Source organism: Oryctolagus cuniculus, chromosome 20 (genome assembly GCF_051225735.1).
Source record: "Oryctolagus cuniculus isolate XC-2025 breed Fujian yellow rabbit chromosome 20, ASM5122573v1, whole genome shotgun sequence".
NCBI classification, from domain to species: domain Eukaryota; kingdom Metazoa; phylum Chordata; class Mammalia; order Lagomorpha; family Leporidae; genus Oryctolagus; species Oryctolagus cuniculus.
The window spans coordinates 18,391,798-18,411,297 of record NC_142886.1 but is presented as its reverse complement, the minus strand read 5'-3'; the positions used below and the strand labels follow the sequence as shown (position 1 = coordinate 18,411,297).

The window sequence follows — 19,500 nt, the reverse complement described above, 5'->3', positions numbered from 1 at the left end:
AAGGCTGGCGCCGCGGCTCAATAGGCTAATCCTATTTTTTCTTTCTTTCTTTCTTTCTTTCTTTCTTTCTTTCTTTCTTTCTTTCTTTCTTTCTCTCTCTCTCTCTCTCTCTCTCTCTCTCTTTCTCTCTTTCTTTCTCTCTTTCTTAAGATTTATCTATTTATTTGAAAGGGAGAGTTTACAGAGAGAAAGAGAGAGAGAGATCGATCTTCTGTCTACTGGTTCACCCCCTAGATGGTTACAAGGGCCAGCCAGGCCAGGCAGAAGCTAGGAGCCAGGAGCTTCATCTAGGTCTCCCATGTGGGCGACAGTGGGACAAGCACTTGGGCCATCTTCTGCTGCTTTCCCAGGTGCATTAGCAGGGAGCTGGATTGGAAGTGGAACAGCTGGAACTCAAATTGGCACCCAAATGGGAGGCTGGCATCACAGGTAGAGGCTTTATGCTTTATGCCACGACACTGGAACCAGTGAAATTAAATATCATTTCATTTCTTAAGTAGCCTAATCTAGATTTAGGAATTTAAGAGAAGGGAAAGTTGCTTATTTCTCTAAAGAATAAATAGTAAAGAAAAGGCAGTTTGATGCTAACATATATCTTTGCTGTTTTATATCTCAAGTCTCAAGATGTATAGTTTCTTTTTTTCTTTAAAGATTCATTTACTTACTTACTTCCAAGGCAAAGTGACAGAGAGAGGAAGAGCCAGAGACAGATCTTCCATTTATCGGTTTACTCCCCACTTGCTGGCAGCAGACAGGAGCCAGGAGCTTCATCCAGATCTCCCACATGAGTGGCAGGAACCCCAGTACTTGGACCGTCATCTTCTGCCTCCCAGGTGCATTAGCAGGGAGCCAGATCAGAAGCAGAGTAGCTGAGACTTGAGTCAGCACTCCTTTATAGGACGCACGCATCTCAAGCAGCAGTTCAACACCCTGTGCCACAATGCCCACCCCTTTTTGAAATGAGTAGAAAATGGATGAAACTTATTTTTATTGATTGATCAATAATTGCCACTGAGGAAATAAACAACACTTTCGGTGGTATCTCTTAATTTTTAAGGTTAGTGACAAGAAAGTAGGAAAACATTGCTTGGTTTCAGACTTACACAGCAGTACTCCACAATGCTCCCTTTTCCATAAAGAAATCTACACTGGATTGGCTGAGAAAATTATCCAGCGGCCACTCGTGTTCATTCAATCACTATTCTCTGCCTCTGGAAATGGAAGATTGAATAAAATGAGGTTCCTGCCCTTTGGAGGCTTACAGTGCACATGAAAATCCCAATATAATATATTCATCAACTGCATACTTAAGGTTTGTGCACTTCATTGTATGTGAATTACACCATAAAAATATTAAAAGAAAGATTGAGACAGGTAAGGTAAGATCCACCTAGCAGCAGAAGCAATGCTAACAGAACTAGAAAACAGGGAGGGGTTCTGCCTGGGAGGTCTAGCAAGGCGTCACCAGAGAGTGACAGCAGGCAGAGAGGCTGGCGGGCCCATCCTGACACGGGGAAAGTCGCAGCAAAGCACAGGGTGAGGGAGAGCAAGGAGCCAGGGCAAGCATCCGGGGCAGTGCTGGGAGTTGAGGCTCCAGTGAATCTGGGCTCTGGTCTGTAGAAAAGAAGGCGAAACGTTTTCGAATAGAATACTGGAGCAGGTTTGTTTCCAGGTGACTAACTCATTCTACCTTCCCAGAAGACAGCAACATCATCCCTAAATCCAATTCACTTTCCCAAGCCCACTGCTAGAAAGAATGTGGGGGGGGGGCGGGGGCGGGGGATTACCTTCCTAAACTTATTAATTCACAGTTCACACCATCAATGCAACAACCACAAGTAATGGGCCAGCTAACAGGAAAGTAGAGCCATGGGCCAAACCTTACACTGTTGCTTATAACAATTGCTTATGAATGATGGTTCTAAAAAGCTCTTATCTTAAAAAAAGAAGAAAAAAAAAAGTCAGGTATTTGGATTAGTGGTTAAGACTCTAGTAAAGATGCCTGCAGTCCACATGGAGCATCTGGGTTCAATAACCCAGCTCCAACTCCTGACTCCAGCTTCCTGCTAATGCAGGCCCTGGGAGGCAGCCGGGATGGCTCAAGTGACTGCTTCCCTGCCACCCCCATGGGAGATGTGGACCGAGGTCCTGGCTTCCAGCTTTGGCTCAGACATTGCAGGCATCTGGGGAGTGAACTAGGAGATGGAAGTGCTCCGGCGCACTCTCTCTAAATAAATAAATAAATAATTTTTAAAGACAAAAAAACTACTATCCATAGTTCTGTTCTTAACTTGGTAAAGTATATTCTAAAGGACTACGAAAAATATGAGAAAAATAAGAAAACTGGTGTTGAAAATCCTATGAAATATGTCCAATTCAGTAAGAGGGAAGAAGTGTACAAAACAATACATATAACTGCATTCTTTGTTCAGAAAATGAATAATACACATGTTAATATATGCATTGAAAAGTGATACCAATCGTCCACAGCACTTAAGTCTAAGGTTAGGGAGGGCCTTTTCCCTTTCTCCATAATACAGTTCTTGTCTAAATTTAATGAGTATGTACTACTTCTGAAAACTGAAAAACACATGAAGAACCAATTCAATTTAAATAAAATCTCTTGATGGTGGCCTATAATCACAAGTGCTGTGGGAAGCCCGATAAGCACACTAAGCACTTCCATGTGAGGGTGACCACTAACAAGCGGGGACACATTTCTCTGTGGTCAGTACAACCAGCCAAGGAAGGGTCCGGAGAGCACCAGGCAAACCTCACCCACCTGCTCTCTGTTCTCCCCCTCAATTTATCCAAGAACATGCTGTCCTTGCTTGCTAAGATTAGGTTTTCCCATGGCCTTTAAAATGATTATTTTAATGTGATGAGTTTGCTGTTTGTTTTAGCAGCAAATAATCTCCAGTTATTGCGTTTATGAGAAACAAATATACATGTTAAGTCTGTGGAATTTCTCCCTTTGAAGGAGCAGCAAATCCAAGAGATTAAAGAATTCTACCTGCCACTCCACTCACCCTAGTCAGAAACTCCGAATTTCTTCAAGCCTGAATCTAATCTGCTGGCAATAACATGCTGGCAACACTTCATTATCTAGTTATTCTTCAATTTTCAGAGTGCACCCTTACACAGCGTTTCATTGATTCACAAAGAAACGCTGTAAGGCAGCAAGGGCTCGAAATCATCCCATCCTTCCTGTTGTTCATCATTTCTGCATTTTTAAGAGAGACTGGGCTTGTAATGGGGTAAGAAATACAAAGGGGTACCTTCCTAGTGTATCACATTTGGATAAAAGGAAATAATATTTAAAAAAAAAAAAAGTAAAACCAAGCAAAACCAAAATATCAGTCATGGTCCCACCACGAGATACAATATTATTACCACCTGGGGCCTATAGGTTTTTTCTTTTTTGTTTTTAAGATTTATTTATTTATTTGAAAGTCAGAGTTACACAGAGAGAGAAGGAGAGGCTGGGGGCGGGGCGGGGGGAGGGAGTCTTCCATCCACTGGTTCACTCCCCAGTTGGTTGTAATGGCCGGAGCTGTGCCGATCCAAAGCCAGGAGCCAGGAGCTTCTTCCAGGTCTCCCACGCGGGTGCAGGGGCCCAAGGACTTGGGCCATCTTCTACTGCTTTCCCAGGCCATAGAAGAGAGCTGGATCGGAAGTGGAGCAGCCGGGATTGAACTGGCACCCATATGGGATGCCGACACTGCAAGCGGTAGCTTTACCTGCTACACCATAGTGCCAGTCCCCACATAGGTTTTCAATATTTCTAATTATTCTCCAGGTTCCATTATATGGGTTTAAAGATGAGAATATTGGGGTGGCCATTGTGGCAGAGCAAGTTAAGCCACCATTTGGGACACCACATCCCATATGGGAGAGGCTGGTTTGAATTCCAGCTGCTCCATTTCCAATCCATCTCCCTGCTAATGCACCTGGGAGGGCAGTGGATGACGGCTCAAGGACTTGGACCCCTACTACCCATATGGGAGACCTGGGTGAAGTTCCTGGCTCCTGGCTTCAGCCTGGCTCAGACCTGGCTATTGTGGCCATTTGGGGAGTGAAACAGCAGATGGAAGATCTCTCTCTTCTCTGTCTCTCCCTCTCTGTCACTCTGCCTTTCAAATAAATGTCTTGTTTAAACATATGAGAATATTCTCACAGGGTAGTAAGCTAGGGTTAAACAGAAGCCATGGACTCTCAATCACATGAGCAAATCCCTTCCTTCTTACTAATCCTTCTTTCTAAATGTTGAAGCATTACTAAGAGGAAAGCTTCAGAAACACTGATTTTGAGATGTTCATGCTGTATTTCCACGTACAAGTAAATTTATCAATGGTCTTTGGAAAGAAGTGCCTCTAGTATAAAAAAAGACTGTCAAAGTTAATCATCTCTAAAAATTCTCTTTCACTGAAGCAATTCTAATCTCTGGAATTGTGGCCAGGGGTCAAGAATCTGGATCCATGGGCTATCAGACCAGGCCAAGAAAGTTAAAATCCGCCCCCAAATAAGGAGGCAACCAAATTAAAATCAAAATCGTAAACCAACTTTTAAGTTGGAACAAGGGTCAGCCAAGTGAAAGAAAGGATTAGAAGTCTTGAAGGGTGAGGCTGAACAACAAATCCCTTTGTTGGAGACTGCTGGCTGATCACAGCACCTGTTTCTTCTTCCCTCTAGACACACAGCTAGACGGTATTTTCTAGTTTTCCTCTTCCTTGTAGTTCAATCCGGCCATGTAAGTCCTTGCCATTGGAATATGGGTGACAATGACATGAGACACCTCCAGATGGGCTCCTAAAAACCTCCCTTTTTCTCTTTCTTCTTCCAAGCTGACTTTGGAAGTCTTTTTTTTTGTTTTAAAGACGATGGAGCCACACAATAGAAGAAGCCTGGTCTTGGATTATTATCTGGAGAACAGTCTCTCAACAACAAGAACATTTAACTAAACTTTAGTGGAGCAAAAAATAAATTTGTATTTATTAAGTCATTGATTTTGAGGACTTATATATTACAGCACAAGTGTTACAGGTTCCCTGTCAGGTGACAAGTGCAGTCCTACCTAGTTTTGGATCAGACTGCCTTCATCAATCTAAAGCCATGCCTGCTGTGCAGGCTTTAAGAGACAGGTGAAAAAAATCATGCTAGATTTCTTTTTTGTCAATGTACCCTTATTCTATCTAAATTTCACCTAGGTTAAGAATATGTGTTATAAGCAAATAGTGAAAAGAATTAGTAAAACCTAGTGCCTACTCAAGTTGTTGGTTTTTTTGTTTTGTTTTGTTTTAATTTTGAGAGAGAGAGATATCTTCATCTGCCGGTTTACTCCTCCATATGTCCATAACAGCCAAGGTTGGGCCACATTGAAGCCAAGAGCCAGGAACTCCATCTGAGTATCCCACATGGGTGGCAAGGACCCAAGCACTGGAGCCATCACCGCTAAGATGCACAATAGCAGGACACTGGCTCAGAAACATGGCAGGCCTCGGAGTAAACACTCCGAGATAGGAAACGGGCAGCACTGCACCAGAGTGCCCACCCCAACTCAAGTATTTAAGATTTCGTCTTTTATAGTGGGGGAGGCATAATCAAAAGGAATCCCAATAAGTACCTGTATATATGTTTTTCAAATCAGATACGCAAGGAGGTAAGAGAGAGAATGCAAAACTAAATATTTGTTGAATGTCTACTACATCCCAGAAGCTTTCACAGATATATTTTTACTTAATCCTCATAATAAATCTATGTAGTAGTTATTACCAAGAGAAGAAACTGATGTTCATAACAATTCAGTAATCAACCTTAAGTTATTCGTCTAAGAAATAGGGAGCCCAGCACTAAGCCCTATCCTATTCAGCTCAAAACTTAAATTCTTTTCACTGTATCTTAACTACCTTGCCATTTGCATACTTTCTAGAGATCCGCAAAAGTTCCCCTGATCTAAGTTACCCCAAAGATAACTTCTTTGTGTCTCATATCTCTAGGTGTAATGACAGAATCCACGCCCCTTAAATCTGAAAGAAACAAAGCATGTTTGCAAATGTCTCACCATTTTCCCTGGCAGCTGACCTCCCAGGGAAGGTGGCGTAGAACTAATTTCTACAGTACATGTTTCTTTCAACTTCTAGCAGGTGGTAAGAATATTAAGCATCTCTCTAGCTCTCTTTTACCATATGCATACCCAGGTATGCACGTGTGCATACACAATTTAATCATCTTCACTTCAAGTCACCTGACTTTTGAGCCAGGTCACCCATAATCAGAAACTGGCACAAATACAGAGGAAACAGGAAAAAGAATCCAAATTGCATAGAATACTAAAACATCAATGAACTCTCATAGTTTCTATTCAAGCCAATCCTGGTGCCCTTACCTCTGCAAACACATTACCGTATGTGACATCATTACATTTGGAGATAAACTTAAAAACCAACATAATGATTTAAACTGGCAGGGAACACACTGAAATGCTGGCATCAGCTAACATTGGAAAAAGGAAATCACAGAGCTACCCAGGACGCTGCCTAGCTGTTCATTTAGCTTTGGGAGAAAATCTCTCTTATGGAAGAGAACTTCTAAATTGAAGCCACAAGATGGCCTGCGCTGGAGCAGTGGTTTCAATGGGAGACCAAGACCCCATGGGAGCACAGAGACCACACACTAGATGGGAGGCTTCTTGGACTTTTCACCTCACCCGCTGGGTTATGGTGGCAAATACCCATAATGCTGTGAAAGGCCTTGGGAACTGTAATCTATAACGCACGTATGATCAGTTTCCTTAGGACAGCATTGGATTTAAGTGGGAAAAAATGTGCTGCTCGGAGGCCAGTTGCACTCATTAACCCACGGAACACAGGAGAACAGCATGCTTGACCTTAACTAGAGCCGTTCCAGCGACCGGCCTTGTGGTTCTGGGGGCACAACCCTTTGATCTTTAGCTCCTTAGCCTATAACCAGAGAGTTTTCAACTGCGCCCCCCACCCTCCTTTTTGGAGGCGCCCTCTCCAGCTTCTTTTGTGTTCGAGATGAAAGGATCTATAGACGTGGAAAATTGTTGTTTGGTGATTTCCTATAACCCTCTTTCTAGTATTTCAGCCGCTCTCCTTTTACATCTGAGGGACACTGCAGAAAAATCACTGCTGTGTACAATCGAAGCCACAGGCTTAAAATTTCACTGCGGAGGGGCAGGCAGAGAACGAACAAGTCCGGCTTTAACACCACAAATATCTCCAATTACCGAAAGTGGGCAGGAAGAATACAAAAAACAAGGAGAGAGAGAGAAAGGCCCTTGGTGCGCTTCAAAGCTTCCCCTTGGGGATGAAAGTTCTTCTTTGAGGCTCCTAAAGCAGAGAGCCCGGGCAGCCTGTGCACCTGGAGTGCATTAGTGGACCCTGGACTGGAGGTGAAACAGGCTGGATTTCATCTAGATGCTTCCCACAATCCGCTCTCATAAAAGCTCACAGTAATTCACCAGCTTAGGAACACGGCAGGGTATTCATGGAGTGCTGAACCTGGGGATTACCTTCCAGAATCCTGGATAAATCCCAGTGCTCATCTCTGTAAACACACTTTCATCTTGATTACCTGGTGCTCAAAGAGAGTTTCGTTTTGTTTATTGTGGCACAAGGTCAAGACCAAAACCCACCCTCAGTCATTCTCATCTCTCTCCCAGGGTGCCTTTCAAAGAGCATCTGAGGGTACTTCTGCAGGCATCTTCCTGTTAGGCTACATAGTCACCCAATGCCCCAGCTGTTTGCTTCCCTGCACTCAGACTGCCTTGTGGAGAGGATGCTGGCTTCTTCCGCCTGCTTCCCATCCTGTATGGGGAGGAAATCTCACTGTGCCACCAGGAAGGCTCCGACCTCGCCACGATGGCCTGGGTAGTTGCCTCTGCCCACAACAACCCTTCACCACCCCACATTTCTCCATCTCTGTATTGTGTATCATTTCTAAAAATTATTTTTATTTATTTACTTCCATTTCATTTGACAGGCAGAGGGACAGAGATAGAGAGAGCTCTCATTTATTGGTTGATTTCCCCCAGAATGCCCACCACAGCCAGGACTGAGCCAGGCTGAAGCCAGGAGCTCAGCACTCATCTGGGTCTCCCTTATGGATGATAAGGACCCAAGTATTGAGCCACCACCTGCTGCTTCCCAGGGCCAGGCCACAGGCTCTAGAGCCAGACATTCTGGTTTTGTATTTTGGCTCTGCAATTCATGACCCATATGACCTTGGAAAAGTTACTTAGCCTCTCTTAGCCTCAGCTTTCTTCTTTGTAAAACTGGTATAATGGTGGTAGTACTACCTTATAAGATTGCTGTAAAGATTAAATATATGATCTTAGAACAGTGCCTGAAATATTGCAAAGATACGCAACAGCAAGATGGAGATCATTACAATACCTTCATAATCAAAAGTCATGCACTTTTCCTTAAAAAAAAAAAAAAAAAGTATTCCTCCACCCAGGCCCTCCCTAACATTTACAATCCTCTCACCTAACAGTGGGTTGGATGACCTCTTCCTCCCAAATCACAACTATCTAGAGCAAACTGAGTCATTAGCAAGCACGCTATAGCAAAATACTGCACAAAAGCAGAGCAAAGATGAATGAGAGAATTCCCCGAACTGTCTGTACTCCAGCAAACTAATCCTCTAAAACACTGGCTATAGTTCAGAGTCTGCTCAAAGGGAGAGTATGTTAAGGTGACTGGTAATGAAACTTCTTACCCTGACCGTTAGGACGGCTCTCAGAGCACAGCGAGTTAGGCTATCCTCTGGGCCACACGTTCTTTAGCGCCGAGGGATTACCAGTGCCGCAGCACACACTGTAGTCCCAGAATGCTAGGTAGGAACACAAGGTGGGAGTTCGGGAGGCAACCCAGCCTCACAAACATACGCACATCTACTTTCTTTTCTACTATTTGCACCACAGCCTGCGGTCTCGACCAAAGATGTGGACTGGCTGAAGATTGGGGCCCCTTCTAAGTCATCTGCCCTCCTGTGTGATGTAAGGCCTAACAGGCCCCCGGTATGATGGCCTGAAGAATGTGGCCTCTCTTTACCTGTGTCACAGACAAGCGCTCTAACACATGCTGTCTTTGGTGGTCTTACCCACGGATACAACAGTAATGGGAATTAGCATTTTTCAACTTGTACACCTCTCTAAATTATGTCAATACTAGACATACTTTTGAAAATCACATTCAACATGCCACATGAATATTACTAATTTCTACGTGCAACAGGGCTTAAGGAATGTTGTGGACCATTGCTCTAGAAAGAAATCTGCCATTCAATAAGTTAAAAAGTTTTACTGAACACCTATTAAATATAAGACATGTGATTCTTTGCCTTTAATATTCTGCACTTTGATTTCTATCAGTAGGTGAGGGATAAAATAAATAAATAAATATGTGTCAGAGGAATGACTTCAAGGTAATTATAGCTGTAAGTGCTTTGAACTTTTGAGATTAAAAAGGAAAAGTAAATTTAAATATTAGTTTAAATTTGTTACATAAAACATATCATATCCCCAATAAGATTCTCGCCAAAAAAGGAAGAATAACAGAGCTTCATGCTAAATATAAAACCAGAAATTTAGGGTTAAATGAAAAATATCTAGCATACACTGGTGTAGCAAAGAAATTCCAGACCAGTAAACAGTAATTTAACCACGAAGGGCATGTTTGACACATACTGCAGGCAGCTACTTCATCTTCAAACGGAAACTACTAAAGGAAGAGGGGCTTCAGTGTACCGTGCAGGAAGGTGGCATTGATCGCACCTGCTTCCATGTCAAAATACCAACATGGAAACACACTCCCACATGCACTCCACAGCAAACACTCAGCATCTGCCGCGATTCCGATCACAGCAGCACTTGTATCTGCACATCTCCTTCAAAACGCTTCCACTATCAGCCTCTTCAGCAAATTCAAACACGCTGCTCTAGCTCTGACCTCAAAGAATCCTGTCTTGAGTCTGCCTAGAAGAGTGAGCTAAGATGATTTAGGGGAATTTTTGTATTTGTACAACCCAAACACTATCAGTTGCCAGCCATATAAAACAGGGGCAATAAAATCGACGTGCTAAAGAGGGGAGAGACTTTCCTAGTGCTTTAGTGAGATCTCTCTTCTCTCTTGACCCTGCATTCTACCATCTTCCAATATGCCAGCTATCGGCCTGCACTGGGAAAAAGTCACAACCCTTCAACCCGGCCTATAAATTCTTTTCTGGATATGAAGGAAGAAGGATTAAATTGAAAAGTCTGGCCTTCAAACTTTAACAAAGAAGGATTTGAGAAGGAATGTGATTCAACAGGCTATGTATAGCCCAATTACTTGGATGATAGAAGTCTTAATCCAATATCACATGCCAGCTCTTCACATGGTTACTGTCAAGTAGCTAACCCCATTTCTTCATTCATGAAACTGGAGGGCAGAAACAGGGAAGGAACAATGACGGAAGGAAGGAAAGTATGCCCAGGACACTTCAAGATTTTAAGTGGTACATAACTAAGCTAATGCTAAATCTTATAAAACAACAATAACAGCCTTTCTCCTATGTATGACTTTAGAAAGAATATTTCAAATCGTTGGATCACCAGGAAACAAGAATTTTAAATGCTCACAGCATTGTGATGGCAATGTGTCTAAGGGCTAAATGCTAGACAAGGCTAGTATTCACGATGGTGTTTGCTCTGCAAACAGATACGGTTTTCCGCTTACAGGAAAGTAAGGAGAAGACCCTGATTATTGTAAAACGATGAAGGCAACATGGTCACCAGCTCAATGTCAGAAAAGGAGTAATATGAAAATAGTGCTGAGATGGCCCGATATTCTGCCTACTTGGATGAGCTGCCTTTTTCAAGCAATACCAAGGTCATGTGCACTGAGCTGTTGAAGGTATCGAAGTAGGAAAATGTTTCCAGGCAAGGTAATTTTCTTTAAAGTACGCTTAGCACCTGATCATCTGGTCATCTTGACAGTGGTTCAGTGGTTAATAGATAAGACAGGGTAAAAGGTTAGTCAAAGGCCGGAAGTTTGAACCTCTTGGCTGGAGAATTAAACTCTTTTAACCCTTGGAAGGCCTTCTTTCTTTCTTTCTTTCTTTTCTTTTTTTTTTTTTTTTTAAGACTTAGTTATTTATTTGGGAGGTAGAGTTACAGGAAGAGAGGGAGAGACAGAGAGGTCTTCTATCCACTGGTTCACTCCCCAAATGGCTGCAACGGCCAGAGCTGAGCTGATCCAAAGCCAGGAGCCAGGAGCTTCTTCCAGGTCTCCCCCATGAATGCAGGGCCCCCCCATGAATGCAGGGTCCCAAGGACTTGGGCCATCTTCCACTGTTTTCTCAGGCCATAGCAGAGATTGGAAGAGGAATACCCAGACATAACAACCTGGTGCCCATATGGGATGCCGGCACAGCAGGCGGAGAGGAGACTTAGCCTACTATGCCACAGCGCTGGCCCCGGAAGGCTTTCTTAAAGCAAATCTACTTATGTTTCCAGGAGATTGTATAGATTGCTTTTAGAAAGCTTAATTACTTTCTATTTGCATTTTTTTCTCTTGTCTTTCTCCTTCTCCATACACACCTCATCAATTTAGAGTTGCTTGGAAAAGCTGCACTGATATTGCAAAAAACTAAAACAATTTCACATATTTTCTACTTACAAGTGAAACTGAACTCTTTCCTAGTGAGAGAAGTTCCCTGAGGAAACCTAGCTAAACTTAAACAATGGATTTTCACAGATGGGGGTCAGTAAAGCTCACACAATTAGATCACTGTAGCACTGGCCAGCAACAGGGATCCTTCTAGAAGACGAGAATAGGGTGGGGATTTGGCACAGTTGTTGAGATGATGCTTGGGGCATCTACATCCTGTATTGGATGGGTTCAAGTCCTGGCTTTACTTCCGACTCCAGCTTCCTGCTACTGTACGCTCTGGGAGACAGCAGGTCATGGCTCAAGCACGTGGGTCCCTGCCACCCACCTGGGAGACCTGGATAGAGTACCTGGCTTCTGGCTATGACCTGGCCTGGCCCTTGACTTTTACCTGGCCCAGCCCTGGCTGTTTTAGGTATTTGGGGAGTGAATCAGTGTATAGAAGATCTCTCTCTCTCTCTCTCTCTCTCTCTCTCTCTGTTTTTGTCTCCCTCTCTACCTTTTAAATAAATTGAAAAGTGTGCTGTAATTTTAAAAAAAGGCACCAAGAATAAAATACTCAGATGCCTATATGTGCACACTCAAGCAAACACACAAGTGCATACATGCACCAGTAGAGGCAGCAATAGACAGGTTGAATGCCTTTCTGGCACCCAGAAAAAGGTGGTGCTTTTAAAAGTTTTAGGGGAAAACATCAGTGAGTGTGCTTCTGTACCAAATTACATGTTGTTTGCCCTTCAAGTCAATGTGGCATTGTATATTCAGTGGCATTCTGGAGTCTGGGAGAAAAACCTTTCACAGAAACAAGTCTTAATCCCCATTATTATCTTTCTTGGCTCGTCCTGGTAGTTACATTCTGGGAAAAAACCTCCTCTGCTCATTTTGTGATGTGCCTCAATTGTGGATGGCAAACTTGATGACAATATTATGAACAGAGTGATTTAGAACAGAGCTCTAGTGAAAAACAGAACTCAGTCTTGGCATAGTGCAGTTGATTAATATGCCCCAGGTCCATGAAATACATACTCCTGCTGCTAATTGAAACAATCCAGAAGCCTTCTCTGGTAGTTACCTGGGTGATCTTGTTCCATTATCCTACCGTCTCTTGGTACTGTTGTAACTATTTATTTCAGAGCTGGTCACCATTTAATTCCCAGAATCAGGAAATGCAAGGTCCAGAATTTACCTTTTTTATTTAAAATGAACCTGCTCAGAAGTTTTCAACATGAAATATGGACACTAAAAATTCATACAATATGCATACTCTCTGAACATCAAAGGGCTTTTACAGGCGCTACTTCATTTAGTTCTCAATGCTTTCTGTACCCCTGTGTGACAGACATCATGATCCTCGTTTCCTGATAGGGAAATCATCTAATGTTCATGGCATTGCTTGAGGTGAAATCACTGCTAGAGTTTAGAGGAAAATCTGAATTTCCTAATCCACTATTTCAGCACTAGATTTTATTATCTCATTTTTTAGAAATGGCTAAGGATTTGAAAGCTTATTCTTTGAGAACAGCATAGTGGTGAAGAACGCAGGTTTTGAAATTAGTTGAATCCCAATGCTGTTTACTGTTTTAGATCTTACATAAGTTATTCAACCTCTCCACAGTAAACAGCCTCTAGGTCATTCCCTGGGAAGAGGGGAAACAGACAACATCTTGCTGATAGATACTGCAAATTCTGTTGCATCTCTTCTACAAAGTGAATGCGTGGGTGAGAAACCATGAAACCAGTGACTTGGAACTAGCAGGTTTTACAATTGAACAACAGCAGGCCCAAAGAGGTTCAATCAACAGAATTCATAGAATAAAGGCTAGCAGAAAGATTTGAACTTGAGTCAGAGTAAGCTGCACTTTACTGATACACTGTACTTACTAGGGAATGATGATCCTATGTATAAATGTTACCTAGTAACTTATCTCAGCCACCTGGAATTTAAACAGATGCCATAATTCCAGAACTTGAAGCTAGCTGGAGAACCATAAAAGCACCGGCATGCTTAGTATCATGCCCCAGCACTCACTGAGAAAGAAAAGCCTCGCAGAGTATGTCAGCAATAAGCTCATCTGATGCAACCTAAAAAAGGTATTTCTTAGCTATTTTCCATCTAAAGACCATCCCAGGCCAGTTACGCATGTGAGATGCGAGGAGCTCACCTCCACAAACAGGTGCACCTGCCAAGTCTTTATAAGCTACAGAGCCAGTGAGTAAAATGGAAATAATCAGCCTGACGCACCCAATACTTAGCATATTCTGCATGATTGCTGAATCTCAAACCCTGTACCTCTCCAGTATGCTCTATTTCTATTCTAAACATTACAATAGACCTCTCTTTAGTGTCAGTATAAGCACCTTGAATTCTTTCTCTCTTCATAACAGCGAAAGAATGAGGGAAAAAAAGTTTGAAGTTGCAAACCTCAGACGGAAAAACAAGACACAGAAACCACGGAGGGAGAATGTGGTACATCAGTATAGATAAAGAGATCAGTATCCCAACTATTAATCTCGTGCTTTACTTCATTTTCAGTTTAATCTTCCTGAAAGCACTTATCCCCAGGATCAAAAAACAGCTGGAGAAAGGAAGAGAACATTCTGTTCCTTTCTCATGGACAAATATTAATATTTATACTAGTTTAATACTGTTACTTGCAAAAAGAATAAAGCTTAAAACTTAGATGTCCACTGAACTTCCGAGCTCTTCATCTGTAGTGTTAACTTTTCTTGTGTAAGTCAAGTCAGTAACTGAAAAGAGGATTCATCAACATGAGGTTTCCATTAAACCACTCAATTCCCTCCACGTTTCAATGGGTGTGTCCCAATCGGTTTGCAGGCCTCATGGAGAAGGTAGCGTTTGAGCAAAGACCTGAAGGGGTGGAGGGAGTGACTCGTGTGGATATCAGGGAAAGAGCGTTTTCATCAACTTTGATCCAACTCAGTGTCGCGCCTCTGGTCTCGGTCCCACTAGGTAGTGTCTCACCCACGTGCTGTTGGCTTAACTCCAGCATTGTGTAGTATTTTCGACGTATGGTCATACAGTTTTGTTTTTTTTGTTGTTGTTGTTGTTTTTTTTTTTTTTTTTTTTTGACAGGCAGAGTGGACAGTGAGAGAGAGAGACAGAGAGAAAGGTCTTCCTTTGCCGTTGGTTCACCCTCCAATGGCCGCCGCGGTCGGCGCGCTGCGGCCGGCGCACCGCGCTGATCCGATGACAGGAGCCAGGTACTTCTCCTGGTCTCCCAAGGGGTGCAGGCCCCAAGCACTTGGGCCATCCTCCACTGCACTCCCTGGCCACAGCAGAGAGCTGGCCTGGAAGAGGGGCAACCGGGGGTCATACACTTTTTAAATAGTTTTCATGAAAGGGCTCAAGGTACTCTACCTATGTTGTTCTTAGCCGGGAGACAGTGAAGTCCATCACAAATATATTCTTATGTTAGTCAAAATGATGTTGTTCTCTTTCCCATCGTTCTTAAAACCACCTTTATCCCTTGATTATCCTGGACTATAAAATCTAAAAATTCACCATTACAGAGACAAGGGTCAGGAAGTAGGAATTAATAGGCAGCTGCTAATCAAAATATAGTCGAGCCTAAACTGGAAACATCATGATGAAATAATCTAAGACTTGGGCTAGTCAGGACCATAATTACAAAGATGCCCTGTGGAGTAAGTTTCTAGTGGTTAAGGTTTCAGTGGCTGTAAGTTTCCTCTTCATGGACCAATATGTGGCCACAGATGTCAATATAATGACCTATGTAGGAGTAGTTTGTGTGTTTTACCCATCTTGAGACTTCACTCTTTCGAAGGTATGCATTCTTCAGTGAGTAAATATTTATCTGTGTAGTTTGTGGTTATAGCCAGAGGAAAGATGCCAAGAAATGTGGATACTTCCCCATATTCTACAACTGCTCTTCAGTATGCAGTGAGGGGGTTGTTTCTTTAAGTTCCCCCCACCGAGGAACAAAGTCTTCACATCTGGACCAAGTCCTAGAGACCTTTACACTAAGTTACTCGTATTCCAAGGAATTCTTATCTCACAGCATGCCTGACCCTGGACTCAGCTTGAATCTAAACCAATGAGTAATCACTCTGTTCTTGTCACCTCTGAGATCTGGATTAGGACTTCCTATTAAAGGGACTAGCGATGTGATACAGTGGGGTAAAGCTGCTGCCTGAGACACCGTTATCCCAGATGGGCACTGATTGGAGTCCCGGATGCTCCACTTCTGCTCCAACTCCCTGCTAATGGCCTAGGAAAAACAGCAGAAGATGGCCCAAGTGTTTGGGCCCCTGCACCAACATGAGACCCAGAAGAAGACTCTGGCTTATGGCTTCAGCCTTTCCAAGCACAGGCTCTTGTGGCCACCTGGGAAGTGAATCAGCGGATGAAAGATCTCTCTCTCTCTCTCTCTCTCTCTCTCTCTCTCTGTAACTCTGACTTTTGAAATAAATAAATAAATCTTTTTTTAAAATGTTAAGCCCAAAGCTGAATTCCCCACTTAGGTCTCATGGCACTTACTGCCTTAGAGAATAAAATCTTGGGTAATAAAGTCAGAATTCTCCCAAAGACAGTATAACAAGGTTTCCAATTGGTTCTTTGCAAAGAATACAAAGAATAAAATTTTATCTTTAAGTCTGATCTAGGCTTCAGTAGCAACAGATAAAACACATAAATGTATTACTACAAATGGTTCCAGCCAGTGCTACTTGGCTTTATGAATAAGAAATAAAACTATGCCTCCATGAGTTAGACACTGAGCTAAGTATATAAGAGTGTACACTCATTTGAATATTTCCACTGACTTGTTTTGGAACTCTTGGCAAGTGAAACTAGCCTGAGTTCAACTTCCTTATCTGTAAAATTAAAAAATGATATTTTATGAACCCAGTTCTCACAAGCAATAAACTCAGAAACTCCTTTGAAGCCTGGAGCTGTATAATCAGTCCCATCATCTTCAGACTAAAACAAGGAACCAGCTCCCTGTGATCCAGGTGTCCCTACGCTCAACAAGAGACCTTGGAGATTTGGCCCAGAAATGAGTAAACAGACTACAATACAGGAAGGGCAAGCTACTGGGGAGGGAGGCCAACGCAGGTTAATCATTCACGGGATTAAGTGTCTTGTTTCTCTTTCATAACATAGGCTTGACTTGCTGAAAACAGACCAGCCAAGCACAAAAAGCCATCAGTGGCTAAACAGAAATAATTGAATGGGAAAGGAACCATGGTTCGGGTCACATCATTTGAATTTTCTGAAGTTCTTTCTTTTTAGCGTCTTTCTCTCCTCACTGGCAATGTGGCATATATTCAGTTCAACAAGGATATCTAGAGATTCAATTATTTTTCTGGTCTATATCATCTCTTCTGTAGTGTAGTAATGAGCCCTCACAAGCTTATGGATTTCTGTAGAAGAGTTTGGCAAGAGTTCTTCAGTCTGTTCTTAGCTTCTTTCAAATAGGTATGTGATTTAGGAAAGTGCCTTAATCTAGTTAAGCTTCTTATTCTCCCAAGTTAGAAAACAGAAATTATGAACTGGGGGGGGGGGGGGGCTGGTGCTGTGGCTCACTGGTTTAAAGTCCTGGCTGGGGTGCTGGTACCCCAATATGGGCACAGGTTCGAGTCCCAGCTGCTCTACTTCCAATCCAGCTCCTGCTGGTGTGCCTGGGAAAGCAGTGGGGGATGCTTGGGATTCTGCACTCATATGGGAGACCCAAAGGAAGCTCCTGGCTCCTGGCTTTGGCCTGGCTCAGATATGGCTCTTGCAGTCATATGGAGAGTGAACTAGCCGATGAAAGATTCTTTCTTTCTCTCTCTCTCTCTCTCTCTCACCTCCTTTACTCCTTCTCTCTCTAACTCTGCCTTTCAAATAAATAAATTAATCTTTAAAAAAAAAGAAATTATGAACTGGGCACTGGCTAACGAAGGGGAGAAAGCCATCAGTGCCCGGTTCTCCTTTCCCCGAGTAGTATGTTTGTTCTTTGCAATGTGATCAGAGGCCAAGTTGGGGAGGACAGGACAAATACACACGTAACAGGCTAAGAATGCAATGCCGGAAACACATGCCGTACCCACTTCCTTCACCCCACAACCGACAAAGCACGTCCTCACCTCTTCTCTATCAGAATTGGATGGTTTAAGGGAGAGGGATAGATAGAAGATTCCCGACAGAAATGCCTTATTGCTTTTCCACAGTCAGGTTCTAGAGTTATAAATAAGAGAAAATTACAGAAAAAAAAAGACTATTAGTAACAGTAATTAGCATCTCATACGTGAATTCAACCAGGGTGAGAACCTATCCACCTGTTCACACAGAAAATCAAGAGTTCTCTGCCGCTTCCAGAGGTATCGAGGAGGAGCCGGAACCGCCTGAATGGTGGGGGCCTGCCTCCTCAGGGATCCCTGATGAAGTCACTCTGTTGGGGCTGGGGTTGTGACATAGTGTGTAAAGCCACAGCCTGTGATGCCAGCATTCCATTTGAGTGCTGGTTCAAGTCTTGGATGCTCCACTTCTAATCCAGCTCCCTTTTCTTCTTCTTCATTTTTTTAAAAGATTTATTTATTTATTTGAAAGGCAGAGTTAAGAAAGGCAGAGGCAGAGAGAAAGAGAGAGGTCTTCCATCTACTGGTTCATTCCCCAATTGGCCACAATGGCTGGAGCTGGCTGATACAAAGCCAGGAGCCAGGAGCCAGGAGCTTCCTTCAGGTCCTCAACAAGGGTACAGGGGCCCAAGGATCTGGGCCATCCTCTACTGCTTTCCCAGATCATAAGCAGAGAGCTGGATGGGAAGTGGAGCTGACAGGACTTGAACTGGAGCCCATATGGGATGCCAGCACTGCAGGCAGCAGCCCCACCCACTATGCCATAGTGCCGGCCCCTCCAGCTCTCTTCTAGGCCCAGGAAAAGCAGTGAAAGATGGCCAAAGTGTTTGGGCCTTGCCACCCACATAGGAGGACGTGGAGGAAGCTCGTAGCTTCAGCCTGGTCCAGTCTTATCTGCTGTGGCCATATGGGGAATGAAACAGTGGATGGAAGATTCTCTCTCTCTCTCTCTCTCTAACTCTTCCAAATAAATAAATAAATCATTAAAATTAAATCATTTTTCTACTCAAAGGCCAAAACCAAGACATGAAGCTTTTATTTCCAGAAACCCTGGTCTAAAACTCAATGAAGGCAACATTTTCTATCTGTTTTTTTTTTTTAACCCCTTTTACATCAATCTTTTATGCTCAGGATTGAAAATAAAAAACTTCATAGCCTTTCCCAAATGCAACTTGTTATTTACAATTCTAATGAGACAGATCCAGTTTAAATATCCAACATTTAGAAGAATGGCTTTGAAATTCTGTTACAACTGTGAGATACGAACCACTCTGTGGCTACTGCAGGTCTGTTTACAGAAAAGTTTGTAACAGGATGAGAAAGTGTTTATGATAAAATGATAAATGAAAAATACTACATAAGAGCTGCATGTAAAATATAAGCTGAGCCATGCAAAAACTGCCAGTGTATCTGAGATTGGGCTAGAAGGAAACAGGACAAAATGTTACTAACAATAGTTATTTCAGGGCAGGGTTGCAGGTGATTAATTTTTTCCAACACCTTTATTGAGATATAATTCACACACTATGCAATTCACTTGTTAACACATTTCAGCAATTTTTTTAAATACATTCGGAGCTGTCAACCATTTCAACAATCGACTTGAGAATATTTTCATTACCTGAAAAAGAAATCCTATCTTTTTATTTTTTTTCTCCCCCAAAGAAATCTTTTATTTAAGGAATACAAACTTCATGCATTTCATGAGTACAATTTTAGGAATGTA

The 19,500-nt window shown here is 42.7% G+C and overlaps 1 protein-coding gene and 1 long non-coding RNA gene across 33 annotated transcripts in view; one reads left to right on the top strand and one right to left on the bottom strand.

Annotated features, from left to right (window-relative positions):
• RAD51B (RAD51 paralog B) overlaps nt 1–19,500 on the bottom strand; it is a 657,779-nt gene that overhangs the window by 308,873 nt on the left and 329,406 nt on the right. Inside the window, exon 9 of one of the 29 annotated variants that reach the window (XR_016226496.1) lies at nt 1,104–1,211. The exons of the other annotated variants lie outside the window; for them this stretch is intronic. The gene's annotated coding sequence lies outside the window, so the exon portion shown is untranslated. The remainder of the gene's footprint in view (nt 1–1,103; nt 1,212–19,500) is intronic. 29 annotated transcript variants of the gene reach the window in all.
• Nucleotides 1–19,500, top strand: part of LOC103351641 (uncharacterized) — a 128,795-nt gene that overhangs the window by 46,944 nt on the left and 62,351 nt on the right. The window lies entirely within an intron of this gene.